The sequence below is a fragment of the Bos indicus genome, chromosome X (genome assembly GCF_029378745.1).
Source record: "Bos indicus isolate NIAB-ARS_2022 breed Sahiwal x Tharparkar chromosome X, NIAB-ARS_B.indTharparkar_mat_pri_1.0, whole genome shotgun sequence".
Taxonomy (NCBI): domain Eukaryota; kingdom Metazoa; phylum Chordata; class Mammalia; order Artiodactyla; family Bovidae; genus Bos; species Bos indicus.
The window spans coordinates 39,900,135-39,916,179 of NC_091789.1; the positions used below are offsets into that span (position 1 = coordinate 39,900,135).

General features: G+C 43.6%; 1 pseudogene; it reads right to left on the reverse strand.

The window, feature by feature from the left end:
• Nucleotides 1-12,821: 12,821 nt before the first annotated feature.
• On the reverse strand, nt 12,822-14,710 carry LOC139181489 (protein SET-like; annotated as a pseudogene).
• Between the last annotated feature and the right edge of the window lie 1,335 nt (nt 14,711-16,045).

A 16,045-nucleotide genomic window follows, 5' to 3' on the forward strand; every position in this document is an offset into this window, starting at 1 on the left:
TTAAACTATTAAATAGGTTATTCAGTTGATAATTAGCAATGCTTAAAGAAGGTCTAACCCAATTAATATCACCTAAGAGCTTTTGATCATCTGGTGATGTCCATGTATAGAGTCTTCTCTTGTGTTGTTGGAAGAGGGTGTTTGTTATGACCAGTGCATTTTCTTGGCAAAACTCTATTAGTCTTTGCCCAGCTTCATTCTGTATTCCAAGGCCAAATTTGCCTGTTACTCCAGGTGTTTCTTGAATTCCTACTTTTGCATTCCAGTCTCCTATAATGAAAAGGACATCTTTTTGGGTGTTAGTTCTAAAAGGTCTCGTAGGTCTTCATAGAACCGTTCAACTTCAGCTTCTTCAGCATTACTGGTTGGGGCATAGACTTGGATTACTGTGATACTGAATGGTTTGCCTTGGAAACGAACAGAGATTATTCTGTCATTTTTGAGATTGCATCCAAGTACTGCATTTTGGACTCTTTTGTTGACCATGATGGCCACTCCATTTCTTCTGAGGGATTCCTGTCCACAGTAGTAGATATAATGGTCATCTGAGTTAAATTCACCCATTCTAGTCCATTTCAGTTCGCTGATTCCTAGAATGTCAACATTCACTCTTGCCATCTCTTGTTTGACCACTTCCAATTTGCCTTGATTCATGGACCTGACATTCCAGGTTCCTATGCAATATTGCTCTTTACAGCATCAGACCTTGCTTCTATCACCAGTCACATTCACAGCTGGGTATTGTTTTTGCTTTGGCTCCATTCCTTCATTCTTTCTGGAGTTATTTCTCCACTGATCTCCAGTAGCATACTGGGCACCTACTGACCTGGGGAGTTTCTCTTTCAGTATTCTATCATTTTGCTTTTTCATACTGTTCATGGGGTTCTCAAGGCAAGAATACTGAAGTGGTTTGCCATTCCCTTCTCCAGTGGACCACATTCTGTCACATCTCTCCACCACGACCCGCCCGTCTTGGGTTGCTCCACGGACATGGCTTAGTTTCATTGAGTTAGACAAGGCTGTGGTCCTAGTGTGATTAGATTGACTAGTTTTCTGTGAATATGGTTTCAGTGTGTTTGCCCTCTGATGCCCTCTTGCAACACCTACCGTCTTATTTGGGTTTCTCTTACCTTTCAAGGCTGTGTATTGTCACCCTGTTTATTTAACTTATATGCAGAGTACATCATGAGAAACGCTGGACTGGAAGAAGCACAAGCTGGAATCAAGATTTCCAGGAAAAATATCAATAACCTCAGATATGCAGATGACACTACCATTAAGGTGGAAAGTGAAGAGGAACTCAAAAGCCTCTTGATGAAAGTGAAAGTGGAGAGTGAAAAAGTTGGCTTAAAGCTCAGCATTCAGAAAATGAAGATCATGGCAACCGGTCCCATCACTTCATGGGAAATAGATGGGGAAACAGTGGAAACAGTGTCAGACTTTATTTTTCTGGGCTCCAAAATCTCTGCAGATGGTAACTGTAGCCATGAAATTAAAAGACGCTTACTCCTTGGAAGGAAAGTTATGACCAACCTAGATAGCATATTCAAAAGCAGAGACATTACTTTGCCAACAAAGGTTCACCTAGTCAAGGCTATGGTTTTTTCCTGTGGTCATGTATGGATGTGAGAGTTGGACTGTGAAGATGGCTGAGCGCCGAAGAATTGATGCTTTTGAACTGTGGTGTTGGAGAAGACTCTTGAGAGTCCCTTGGACTGCAAGGAGATCCAATCAGTCCATTCTGAAGGAGATCAGCCCTGGGATTTCTTTGGAAGGAATGATGCTAAAGCTGAAACTCCAGTACTTTGGCCACCTCATGTGAAGAGTTGACTCATTGGAAAAGACTCTGATGCTGGGAGGGATTGGGGGCAAGAGGAGAAGGGGACGACAGAGGATGAGATGGCTGGATGGCATCACTGACTCGATGGACGTGAGTCTGAGTGAACTCTGGGAGTTGGTGATGGACAGGGAGGCCTGGCGTGCTGTGATTCATGGGGTCACAAAGAGTCGGACACGACTGAGCGACTGATCTCATCTGATCTGAAGAGCTTTTGAAAATCATATAAGGTTGATAATTTATCAGTACGGATCTGAGTTAGTTGGGGAGTAATGTGCTGCCTATTAACAATGAACCCCAAGTAATGGTAAGGTGTAGAGGTTTGAATTTTTTCAGGGGCAATGATTAGAGTTTTTAAAGCATAGTTGAGGTATATCAAACATGTGTTCAGTTTTTAAGATAGATGGAGCTGAAAACAATATACCATCCATATAGTAAATAACAAGAAAGTTAGGAAACTGCTTTCTCACAGGCTCAAGGGCTTTGGCTACATAGTACTGACATATGGTAGGAGAATTTGTCATCTTTTGTGGCAGTACAGTCTATTGGTACAGTTTATAAGGTCTAATATGATTAGGATAAGGGAGAGAGAAAGTGAATTTCTCTTGGCCTAAAGGGTGTAAAGGTATATTAAAAAAGCAATCTGGTAAATCAATAATAATAATATGCACATTTTAAGGAATAGTGGTAGGTGATAGGATTTCTGGTTGTAATGTACCCATAGGTTTCATAGATGCATTAACTTTTCTAAGGTCTGTTAGGCGATGCCATTTGTTAGATTTTTTTTTTTTTAATGACAAATATAGGAGAGTTCCAAGGAGAACAAGATTCCTCAATATGCTTTAATTTTAGTTGTGTATCTATAAGTTCTTTAGCCGCCTGTAATTTCTCTTTTGTGAGAGGCCACTGCTCTGTCCAAATAGGCTTGTCATATTTCCAGGTTATTTTAATAATTGTCAGATCAGATCAGATCAGTCGCTCAGTTGTGTCCGACTCTTTGAGACCCCATGAATGGCAGCACGCCAGGCCTCCCTGTCCATCACCAGCTCCCGGAGTTCACTCAGACTCATGTCCATCGAGTCAGTGATGCCATCCAGCCATCTCATCCTCTGTCGTCCCCTTCTCCTCTTGCCCCCAATCCCTCCCAGCATCAAAGTCTTTTCCAATGAGTCAACTCTTCACATGAGGTGGCCAAAGTACTGGAGTTTCAGCTTTAGCATCATTCCTTCCAAAGAAATCCCAGGGCTGATCTCCTTCAGAATGGACTGGTTGGATCTCCTTGCAGTCCAAGGGACTCTCAAGAGTCTTCTCCAACACCACAGTTCAAAAGCATCAATTCTTCGGCGCTCAGCCTTCTTCACAGTCCAACTCTCACATCCATACATGACCACAGGAAAAACCATAGCCTTGACTGGGTGAACCTTTGTTGGCAAAGTAATGTCTCTGCTTTTGAATATGCTATCTAGGTTGGTCATAACTTTCCTTCCAAGGAGTAAGCGTCTTTTAATTTCATGGCTACAGTCACCATCTGCAGAGATTTTGGAGCCCAGAAAAATAAACTCTGACACTGTTTCCACTGTTTCCCCATCTATTTCCCATGAAGTGTGGGGCCGGTTGCCATGATCTTCGTTTTCTGAATGTTGAGCTTTAAGCCAACATTTTCACTCTCCACTTTCACTTTCATCAAGAGGCTTTTTAGTTCCTCTTCACTTTCTGCCATAATGGTAGTGTTATCTTCATATCTGAGGTTATTGATATTTCTCCTGGCAATCTTGATTCCACCTTGTGCTTCTTCCAGTCCAGCGTTTCTCATAATGTACTCTGCATATAAGTTAAATAAGCAAGGTGATAATTGTATTGTTTGTTAAATGAGCAGTGGCCCTCAGGAAAAATGTGGAATGTATATCTGAGTTTGTCATACCTTATATCTTTTTATTAAAAGCATATGTCTTACTTTTCCTTAGCAACTATGAAGTGTCTTGTATATTAGCATTTTATAGATTGGTGAATATATTTATCATATAATATTATAATATATATTTATTATATATACCAATATATATATATTTATATATATATCCATATATTATACATTATATAATATTTTTATTAACAGTTTAAAATCTCCTTAGTTTTTCTGTAAGAAAAGCTTTTTGTAAGAGGAAGTTAATATTTAGTAATTAATATTTTAAAATCTTACTTTATTTGAAATGGCCTAGCTATTTAATAAACTTTTATTATTTAGTTTAGTACAACTCTAGAAATTTCAATTCAGTTCAGTTCAGTTCAGTTGCTCAGTCATGTCTGACTCTTTGCCACCCCATGAATTGCAGCACACCAGGCCTCCCTGTCTATCACCAAAATCCCAATCCTAAGAGATTATTTTAGATTATAATAACAGATTATAATAATAGATTATTCTATTAAAATATAATTATTTTTAATAGAGTTTATCTAAAAGTTTTCATCTCATTTATATATTTATATATGTGTGTGTGTGTATATATATGTATAAACAGAGTTACCCTTTTGTTGACAAATTTAGTTTACCTTAAACCTAGGCATAATAAAAGTATTATATAATGTTGATGACTTATAACATGTCTTAATTAGATTAGCAAGCAATTATATTTAAATTATATTTATATTTAAATAAACATTATATATATTTAATATTTTTCAGTTCATGTGAATTTGAATTTAAATAGAGCTCATTAACTTCATATTATCTAAAAACAAAGCTGGTATATCGATGGCAGCACTGCCGGATGTTGAGGGTTTGAGGGAAAAGATGGAATTTGCCCCAGGTTTTTATTGAAGTGGACCTGGGGGGTCCCTGCTTGGCGTTTTCCGGAATAGGTTTTCTTTCAATGTCAGATTTAGACTTATAATCTTTGGCCCAATGCATTCCTCTATGGTAGCGAGGGCAGATTTTTGGAGGTTTTATATTTTTATATATTTTTTCTTTTCTTTTTTTTTTTTTTTTTAGCTTTCTTAGGGCCGTCCCTTTTTAAATGGTTCTTATTTCCACATGCAAAGCATCCTTTATTTCCCTTTCTTAAGGCAGCAGCTATTGTTTCAGCTACCATTTGCATCTTTTGAGTTTCTAATCCTAGATTGCGACAAGCCTTCAAATAATCAATAATAGTCCCTGTCTCACGAATTGGAGCTATAGCTTTTTGACATTCCTGATTTGCATTTTCATAAGCAAGTAATTTCTCTATTTGCCTTTTGGCTTCTTCTCCAATTACAGTATGGGAAATAGCAGTTTATAATGTAGCTAAAAAATCAGCATACATTTCATTAGATCCCCGAACTTTAAATAAGTGATGAAGTAAAGTAGAAAAGTGATGAGGCTTACCAGCCATTTTACCCATGTCTTAATACTTACTGGCCTCAATAGGCCCTGGGGTCACTCTGTCCAAGAATCTGCCTATGTGTACCAAGTCCCTGTTCTGGGCACCACGTGTTGAGGTCCTTTAATGGACCGGAACCTGGTGGTCCGGAGTTGATGATAAGAAAGTAAAGGAGAGAAAGAGGCTGATATTCCTTGGTTTATGCAGAAAGCCAATAAAGCCCCTGGCACGGGGCTTGCTCTGTTCACGGAGGCCTCAGGCGCCCTCTTGATGGGGTGAAGGTGCAGAGCGCCTTCTTGAGAGGGTCTTAGAAGCCCGGGCAGGAAAGTGAACTCAGAGGGCCTCTGCACTCCAAAGAAGTAGCCTGGGAGAGAGAGAGAAAGAAAGAGAAAGAACGACACGGGGACCAGAGCTGTGATGGAGCAAAGGTGTTTTATTCAACATTGTGTAGGTATTTATACTGTCTTACAAGATAGCTATTTTCAGCAGAGATAAAATCAAAACTTACAAGTTATCAAGAAAACATGAGGTCATCCATATGAAAGAGAGAGTTGTAAATAACCACTTTTACCATATGGTTCATAAAAAGAGGAGGGTACATATCACCATATAGAAAAACTAACGAAGGAAATGTCTGGAATCCTCAGTCCCAGGAGAGGCTTGCCTTTCCTTAAGGAACAGAGAATTCCTGACAGATCCAAAACAGCACACAGGAAGCCTCCTGTTAAATGCTTCCTGACAGGGAAGCCCAATGTTGTGGCAATTCTATAACATATATTGTGCTTGTGTGAACTTGAGTCATGTCTGACTCTTTGCGACCCCATGAACTGTAGCCCACCAGGCTCCTCTGTCCATGGGATTTCCCAGGCAAGAATACTGGAGTGGATTGCCATGCCCTCCACCAGGGAATCTTCCCAACCCAGGGATCAAAACTGCATCTCCTCATCTCTTACACTGGCAGGCAAATTCTTTTACCACTGCGCCACCTGGGAAGCCCTATAACATATATTACCAATACATATATAAATAGAACACAGACATATATGCATGTAATATATTATATATATATATATATATATATATATGTATGTGTGTGTGTATGTGTGTGTATATATATATATATATATATATATATATATATATATATATATATATATAATGTATTATAGGACTTCCCTGGCTGTTCAGTGGTTAAGAATCCTGCCAATGCAGGGGACACAAGTTTGATGACTAGTCCAGGAACTAAAATCCAAGATGCCATGGAACAACTAAGCCCAAATGCCACAACTACTGAACCTGTGCACCTAGAGCCTGTGTTCCACAACAAGAGAAGCCACCACAAAGAGAAGCCCATGCACTGCAATGAAGAGTAGCCTCACTCACCACAGCTAGGGAAATTTCACACAGCAACAAAGACCCAATGCAGTCAAAATTAAATATTTTTAAAAATTAAAAAATAGGTATTATTTATAAATTATATAATTTTATATAATATTTATTAATAGATATTGGAGGTGCCTAATGTCTTGGTCATTTGGTCAGAGGCCTGAAGGGAAAGGACTAGAAGATTTTTGACAAGGAAGAAGTCTATAGTGGAGGCTTGTGGGTGGACAGCTGGTAGTGGGTATGAAGTATGAAGATTTGAGGATTGGGAGCAAAAACCAGCAAAAAACATCCAGGCACAGAAGATGCACTGTACAAACAAGTAGACAAACTGATTTGGCCAGCTAATGTTAGCCATCTTTTGTCGTGAGTTACCTAAAACTATCCTGAGGGGTCTGTGCACAGATGGTTCCCATAGGCCCAGATGGAGGCCCAAGAATAAAGGCTCTTCCCCCTTACCAACCCTGATTCATCTACTGTTACCTCTGAATGTTCAACTTGCCCATGACAGGAACCAACTGGTGCTGAGCCCCTGATGAGTGTTAAAAGAGAGACTTATTTTCATTGTATACCACTGTGCACTATTTGGGCTTCCCTGGTGGCTCAGAAGCATCTGTCTACAATGTGGGAGACCTGGGTTTGATCCCTGGGTCAGGAAGATCCCCTGGAGAAAGAAACAGCAACCCACTCCAGTACTCTTGCCTGGAAAATCCCATGGGTGGAGAAGCCTGGTAGGCTACAGTCCATGGGGTTGCAAAGAGTCAGACACGACTGAGCCAGTTCACTCACTCACACTCACTTTGTGCACTATTTGAATTTTACCATGTGCACATGTCACCCGTATAGTAAAAATTACAAAACAACTCTTGCTTTGAATGAGAGAAAAAAATGAGAAAGACCTAGTTGAGCAGGAGCAGGAAATGTAGTCAGTTCTGAAGGCAGCAGCAGATGGAGCCAAAGGCAAAGTGAAAGGATGAGCCTTAGGTAGAAACACACAGGCTTGTGGGTGATGGGAACAGGGCAGAGAGGTGGGGGTCACAGCAGGGGCAATTGTTGGGTACAAGGTAGTCAAGGAAGTGAAGAGCAAGGTCTTCTGCTAAAGGTGAGGGAGGAAGCAGGCAGCAGAGTCCCAGGGATGGAGAGAGCACAGAAGGTGTGAAAACAGCCCTGAGGATTCTCTCCAAGGGGGAAGGAAGGAGGGAATGAAAACAGTGATCATTAATGTTTTTAAGATGGGTGCTGGTGTTACATGAGTCTTTGCTCTGTCCTTCCTTAACCCTTTCAATGTGTTTGACATCAGTGTCATTGTGGGGCTCCGAGAGGACTTAAGCAGAGATGGGCAGGCCCTGCCAGGGTCTGCCTGACATAGGATGGTGTGAATTTCTGATGTACCCAATCTGCTCTGCTCTGTAACCTTGTTTTGTAACCTTCTTTTGCAGGATAAGCTTCTAGGTATAGCCTCAGGGGAATCAGATAATGGTGGGTTAAGAGGTGTTCACACAGTCCAGGCTTCTTTTCTAAGAAATCATCCAGAATAGGGTGTGTCGGGGAGAGGCCATGTTACACAGAGGAATCTGAATGCAAAAGAGAGGAAGGGAGGTGAGGAAGAGGGAAGGCCTTTAGGAGATGGGAGATTGTTGACAGTCAAAGGTCTTACAGAATCCCAGGAAGGAGCCATTCCTCTGATGTCAGGGCACTCAGCTCTGGGAAGCTTGGAACCAGAAAGTGCAGAGAAAAATATGATAAACCATTGACATTTTCACCCCACTTCATCCCCTTCTGTCCCCCAGCCAGTGGTAGATGTTTGCTGTGTGTCCTTGCAGACTTTTACAAAATACTTTTAGTTATGTATATATATATATGTACACACACACACAAACAACATGCAGGACTTGTGCGCAGAGAGGGGAGTTTACAAACTGTAGCTTACTCTATGTCCTGTTCTGCATTTTGCTTTGAAATCAACTTAACAGTGTCATTCCCTGCATTTTAACCTACTAGATGACTATGACCCACTGCATTTATCCATTTACTTACTGATGGGAATTTAGATTATTCCTAGTTTTTCCTATCACCAACATCCTTGGGCATGTGTCCTTATACACATGAGATACCAGTGTTTCTCTAGATGTGCCAGGCAGTGAGTTATAGAGAGAATGGCCATTTTCAGTTGTAATACTTTTAGTTTGAGGTCAGTCTTGTTGCTTATGACCCCACAAGCTGAATGACCCTGAGCAGTTGCAGACCCTCTCAGTTTCCTGTCTGTTTACTCACCTATAGAAGGACATAATAGTACATAGTTCAATCATAGGATTGTTTGACGGCTTAGTTGATACTTATGTATGGCTTTGTATGTGTGTGTGTGTGTGTGTGTGTGTGTACACATTTAGTTTTATTGTAACAAAGAAACTTGTATACTTTTTTTTTCAAGCTTCTTGTTTTAATAAAAAAAAAAGCACATATTGACAGCCACATGTGAATGCCAAATGATTAAAACAAAAAACCAACATAAACGAAACCAAAAGTGATCTATCCTGCATCTAGGAAAAGCAAACTTCTTGGCTTAAGAGAAATGAGGCATGTGTGTGTGTGTGTACATGTGGGGATTTTTCAGGAAAACCATTTCAGTGTAGGGTAGGGGTAGGGCAGGACACAGACCATTTCTAATGACTGGTTTTGTTTCACCAGAAGTAAACAGAGTATTAGGGTAATTTTTTTTAATAGTAACAATTACACTCAATAAAAAATCTTTTCACTGAAGAAGGAAAAAAATCTTTCTGTTTACAGTGAGACAAGCTACCTGATAAAGTAGGCATTTTAATTATTTTACATAGCCTTGGTTGACTTTATAAAGGTTTCATGTTCATGCACAAGTTAGATTTTTGTTTACCAAACTTCTTTGATGACAAGGGTCATCTCTGGCACCTGTTAAACTTCCGCACTCACATGCCTAATTCCAGACTCCCAGGAAAGCTGATCAGCTAACAGGTGTCCATGACTCTTATCGTCAGCAGAAGCACTCAGTTCAGGGGCAGGACTAGAGTCTTCTGCTTTGCCAATCCCTGCCCACCCCATCCTCGAATATTTTTCTATGGGATAAAAACCTCAAAGGCGCTCTAATACTAACTATTCATTTTCTCCTGAACATCAAAAAACTTGTCTCCGGGAATGAACATGAACAGATTGAATCCATTTGTGAAAAGGATCGGGTCTCAGAAGACACTGAATTTAGCCTGACTTTTGCCACGAAACAGCCCCAGGACCTCCGGCAAAGTCCCTTCATTTCTCTGTGCCTCGATTTCCTCTTACAAAAAGTGGGTCCTACCTGTCTTCTGGACCCAAATGTCTCCTTTCATATAAAATTCCTACCCAGTCTCTGAAGGTCTCTCAAAGCTGGGTGGCTCTAATACCTTTTGAAGTTTTCAGAACCACTCAAACCTCAAGTAGTTCATCTGTAAATAAATGTAAATGAGGGAACCTCCTATTTGTGATGCAAATAATTACTCGGGGGTGGGGGGGGGCGGGATGGAGACCCTTAGTTGTTTCAGTTTGGGATTCTTGGGAAGCAGCTGTGAAACTGGTCAAAGCTGCAAATAAGAAGGCTTTCCCATGGAGACTTGACAACCTTAACTTAGCATCTCCCTGAGCCAAGCTGAGGATCCAAGCTTTTTTTTTTTTTTTTTGCTTTTAAATCTCCAAGCATAGGGTCTCCTAAAATGCTCCACTGTGTGACTTGGATTTTCTCAAGAAACTAGCTTCTGCTTTGGCAGCATCACCTTCATACTTGCTTCTGGCCACTCACCAATCAGTGACTCACCAAACAATACATCTCAAAACTGCCCTCTTGCTTTGCCAACAAGAAAAGATAAAGTGTGTGCATTCGTTTGCTTTCCGTTGTTTCTACTTTTTGCTTCCTGTTTTTATCTATTATTGAAAAGAGAACACCTCCTCCCCATTCTCAATACTTCAAAAAGGCCTGAAAATTTGGCATAGCCTTGTTGGATTGTGTTTTTTCAAAGCAAGTGACCAAAAAATAAAAATCTCAAAAATAAAAAAGAAGGTCATGGTCAATGCCAGTGGGACTGTGAGGCAGAAATAGAAAGAAGAGGTGAAGTGGAAGAACATGGCAGGGCCCGGGGACCCGGCTGCCTGGCACCTCAAAGGAAAGCTGTCAGTTACAATAGGAACCTTGGCTTAAAAGGCTAAGAGGAGTCCAGTCCAGCTGTAGCAGGGAATACTATTCAGTACACAGCCATGGATTACTGCAAAGGAAGGGCAGAGAAATGGCGTGTTAGCCATGGATCATTGCCAGTCACCGCCAGCTCTCACTTTCTCACTGGTCTAACATCAAAGTCCAGTGTGCCTCATGGCCCTGACAAGAGAGGGCTCTCAACTTCAAAGGGGTTCCCAAAGCCACTATCAGAGAGGCCCCATTATACAAATCCGGGTTAGAAGTTTTCAAATATCAAATCCTTAGAGGCAAAGTTAGGGACCTTCCAAGGCACAACATCTCTTTTCTCTTCTCCAACTGACAGTCTCACCTCCTCTTCTTACTAGGAGACACATAAAAAATACAGATTGAAACTCATCATCATCAAATTCACCAAATAAATAGACTGGAAGATTCCTCAAAGCCAAAGTAAAAACACTGATTCTTGAACCACTCAGTCTGGCAGTTTACGACACAGGATGCTTACACCTGCTACTGACCCTGCCTTGTTGGGATGGTGTGGCATCCTCAGGGAAATTACAGAGGAGATGCGAGACACCTCATAACAATTCCATAAGACACTACGCTGGTACTAATATTCAGGTTTATTCTCCCTCCTGCATCTGTAGGGTACTCAGAATTACAGAGAGGGACATTTATGCTATTTTCTTCAGCAGTTGTGTTGTCTGGGAAGGGCTGGGTGCAAATAAACTCATTCCAGGTTCTTAACAGAGTTTGAGTGCAGTCACTTTTGAGTGAATCAAAACTGGAAAGGGCTGGGCTGACTGAAGGATCTCCTTCTGGAACCCTCTGAGGAGAGGCTGTGGTTCCTGTCAGGGGCTTAGTGGTGGTTGGGGAAGCCAAATGACTGCGGACTAAGGGGGAAAGCCCTGCTGACTGGTGCTCACCCAGCCAGGCTGGATGCAATTACCTCGGAGGAACAAACAGCATTTGGAGTTGGAGCAGGGAAGCTAGTGGTGCTGTGGAGCAGGCAGAACCCCTGGACATGTTACAGTCAAAGATGGGGCGGGGAGTGGCCGGCTGGGGGCGCTGGGAGGGGCACTGGGATGCAGGATGCAGCTTTAAACCACGTGACTGCTGGCTTCTTGCGCAGAGGCCAGACTCGGTCCTCAGACTCTCGGGCTTCTATAAACCTTGGCAGAAAGAAAGGCGAGGGGACGGGTTGTGTGTCCCGCAGACGTGTTAAGGGGGAATTAGAGAAAGGGAGGCTGTTTAAAACTGAGCATCATCTTTCCTTTCCAGTGAAACAAAAAGAAAAATTTTAAAATAAACAGGAACAAAATTACAACAGAGAATGTCAATTGCAAATAAGATCCAACAGGTTCTGCTGATTCTCCCATTGAGTGGCAGGGCTCAGGTCCTTGTTAGGAGATAATTTTATTTTAAAAGTGTCATCTTAAACTGCAAGGATGTCCATTAAACATCACAAGTAAACATACCAAAGGAGAAGCCATGTTGTCAAAATGCCCACTTATCCCACCCAAACACCTCAAACCCACCCTTTGCTGACCTTCTATAACCCCATTTTTAAAGTTGTTTTTCTTTGTTTAAACAAAAGAAAGTAGATACATGTTGGCAAATGCTAACTGTCCATATTCACATAGAGACACAGTGTAACCTCTGAGCCCAATATACAGAGAAAGGAGGAAAAAGCTAGAATTCTATGCACAACTATACAGAGGCCTAGAACCCTCCTGCTTCCAGCAGAGCTAAGGGAGCAGGTTTTTCTTTTTTTCCCACAGAACATGGTGGTGTTGATTCTATACATTTTTTCTTAAGACAATAAGGGATAACAACGAATTTGGAACAGAAAGGGGTAGAGATTATTTCCCCACTGAATTCTGCTCAAGGTATTTCCTCCCTCAAATAAGTTTTGAACCATGGTATAAAGGAAAAAAGAGACCTCAAAAACAGGGCAACTGAGCACAAGAGGAGAAGAAAAAAAATAAAAGACTGAAACTTGCTCCTAGGGACTGGAGAAAATTTAAAAAGGTTGGAATCCATCCGTGTTCCATTAGTTATCTTCCTCTCCTTCCTCTCCTTCATCATCATCTTCATCTTCTTCACCTTCATCCTCATCCCCTTCTTCACCAGTACCTTCCAATCCTTCTTTCTCTTCATCATTGTCGTCATCTTCTTCTCCTTCCCCTTCCTTGTTATCCATGTCAGGAACCAAGTAGTACTGTAATGGATTTGGCCAAATATCATCTTTGATGACTTCTCCTAACTCATCTGCACCTGCATCACAATGATCAGTAAACCAGGTGAAAAAGCTTTCTGGTTCCTCATGCTATCTGTTCCTGCTGGCTTTATTCTGTTTGACTTGATTGTTTCGTCAAATCCTTTCCAGATTTTCAGTTGATTTCAGTGGACTTTGAAGATGGATCACCACTCTCATTCAGATGAAATTCTTTGGAGAGAATTTTATTTTCCAAGTAAGCGTTTTCATCAAAATAAAAAATCTATTCTGTAACCTGATGTAATGTCTTCAAATTCTGTCAATTCAACTCTTGTCAAATAACGCAGCACCTCTTCATCCTTCTCCCCAAGCAGAGAAGACACTTGTGGATGGTTAACAAATGTCACCCCAAAATTTGGGATTTGAGCAATCAATTCCAACCTCTTCTGGAAAAAAAAAAAAAGGTTTGGTAGAGTTGGTAATATTTCTGTCCTACTTTCAAAAGTATTAAATTCATTATGTCTCTAATTCATTTTGTACTTCATCAGTGTGTTCAATTGCTTCTTGCTGTTCTTTTTCTGAAATCTCGGGGGCCCCATCGCGTTTGGATTTGAGCTCCTTGGTACTGACTTTGGCCGCAGGCTCTGACCTGGTGCTGCTCCGCAGTTAGGGTGGGTGCGGAGCAGGGAAGGGGAGAGAGGGGAAGGCGCAGGGGGCAGCCAGCAGCTTCCCCTTAAAGCCACATGCGTGGGCTTTCCAACAATCTGGCCGCTTCCTTCCGGCGCTCTGTCGCTCACTCGCTGTCCCTCCCCCTGGCTCACGCGCTGCCCTTGTGGCCTGACGACGAGGGAGGGACTGGGGCTACTGCAGGGCCGCGGCCCTGGCTCCTGCTTACAGAGGGGAGGCGTAGGCAGGCGGGCAGGCTGCTAGGCTCCCTCACTCGCTCTCCAGCTCGCTGCTCAATCTCTGGAGGGGGTGTATGGCTTTAAGAGCAGTACCAGAAGCAGAAGTGAATGTTGCCCACTTTGCTAGCACAGATTCTGCCAGATAACCACGCCAAGTGTCCCTCCAAAATTTAATATATGCCCCCCTCCAGCAGTGCACACAGCCACTGGTTTCTTCATGACCTTGGTAAATTTAGCAAATCTGATGAGAAAAAATGATTTGTGGTTTGAGTATGCATCTCCCAATTATTGATGGTGAGCATTAGAATTCCCTCCCATTTGGATTTAGTCAGGGATCAGGAAACTATGGCCTATGACCCGAATGCAGCCAGCCAGTAAACAGTGTCGGAGCAGATTAGTTTACATATTGGTTAGGGCAGCTGTCCTTCCACAAGTCTGGAGGCCAGGCAAATTGCAATGGATCACTTAGCCTACAGAGTAGAAACTATTTCCTGTCTGCCCTGTCACAGAAGAGCTTTCCAACGCTGCTTTTTGCCTATGAGTCCTCTGCTCCTTCACCGAGCGGGTTGTTAGCTACATTTGGGAATGAGAGCTTGCAACTATTCTCTGCCCCAGCAGGCTTCACAGTCATCAGTGCATTTAGTCCCCACAAGCCAAAAGGGACGGGCTGCCACTTCCCAGTTTTAAGAACCCGAAACTAAGGCTTGAGACTGAGGAACCGGAAGAGGTGGGGCCAGAGCCTGGAACCTATAATTCGGCTCCCCTCCCCCACAACCACCTCTTCAACGGCTGATCCTGCAGGAACCACGTGCCCTCCATCCTCATTGGCGGGAGCCCTCAAAAAATGGGTACCCGGTACACGCTGATTGGTGGGCTGTGGCACGCATGCACCCTGCTGCTAGGGGTAGGGTCTTGGCTCCCATTCCAAGGGCTTCTAGCACCTAGGGCTGTGAGGGTTGTGGAGTCTGCTCTGTTGAGAAATGAGCTCGTCTGACGATGATGAGGTATGTCTGACTGGGAACAGGTCTTGCCCCAGGGCACAGGGAGGGCAGCGGTGGGGACAGGACCCACTTAGTGGGGTCCCCAGGGTGGTGCAGGCGACCGTGGCCCGGGTAGAGTGGCCCCGATGAGGGCACTCCAAGGTGGTGAGGGCACAGCCGTCTGGAGGTTGGGGGAGGAGGCCTGGGGACCGGGGAGGTCTAGGAGAGCGATTGCTAGAACATGGCTCTGGGTCTCCAGGGGCCGACTTCACTGGACTGGCCGCCCTCCGACCTGGAGCCCTCCGACCTGTCCTCGGACGAGTTCCAGGAGACACCACACATGAAGGTGGGCATCTTCTGCAAAGAAGGAGGCCAGCTCAAGTCCGGGGGCTTGGATGCTTCTGGAGGCAGGCCCCCACATGCTGCCCTCAGCAGGGGGGGGGGTGCTTACCTGTGCTCCATTCAACGCGCGATAGCTGCCACCATGCAGAGGCAGTTCACAAGAGAGTTCAACATCTCTTCTTCCAACAAGCCATCTAAGAAAGCGCCGAGCATGGGCAGCGGGAATCGAGGGGGCAGGCCCGGCCACCTGCCCCAGGTCACCCCATGGAAGAAGGGCCCTCAGGAGAAATTGCCGGGTGGCGCCATCTCCAAAGTCATCCTGGGGAGAAAGCCCCAGGCCTGCCTCTCAGGGGGTCCCCTGGCACTAGACAGCTTCCCTCCCATCTTGGGCCTGCCAGTCCTTGGCAGAACTAAGTATTCCTTGGTTGCTCCGGGGGCCAGACAACCCAAGCAAAACACCGGGAAGCCACCAGGGGCCAGCAGGACCAGGGACTCGGACCTGGTGGCCCAAGGAGATGGCAACCGAGGCAAAGAGCCTGTCCCAAAGCGCCAAGTGAGTAGGCGCCCTTCCCCTCCCCTTCCCCTTCACGCACTCCACCCTGAAGCTTGCAGGGGATCTTTTGCTCTTTGAAATTGTCATTAGGATGCCCAGTGGGGCTGGTGGAGGGGGGGCTGGCAGCCAGTGAGCACTGACTAATCCCTCCAAGGTTGGGTGGCTCCTGATTCCTGCTGCCTTCCTTGCAGTGGCCCTGAGCTTTCTCAGAGCCCCACTGCTCACCCTGGCTGACTTCTGGAGAGCATTCTCAAGAGTTTAGCTTTTTACTTATCTGTT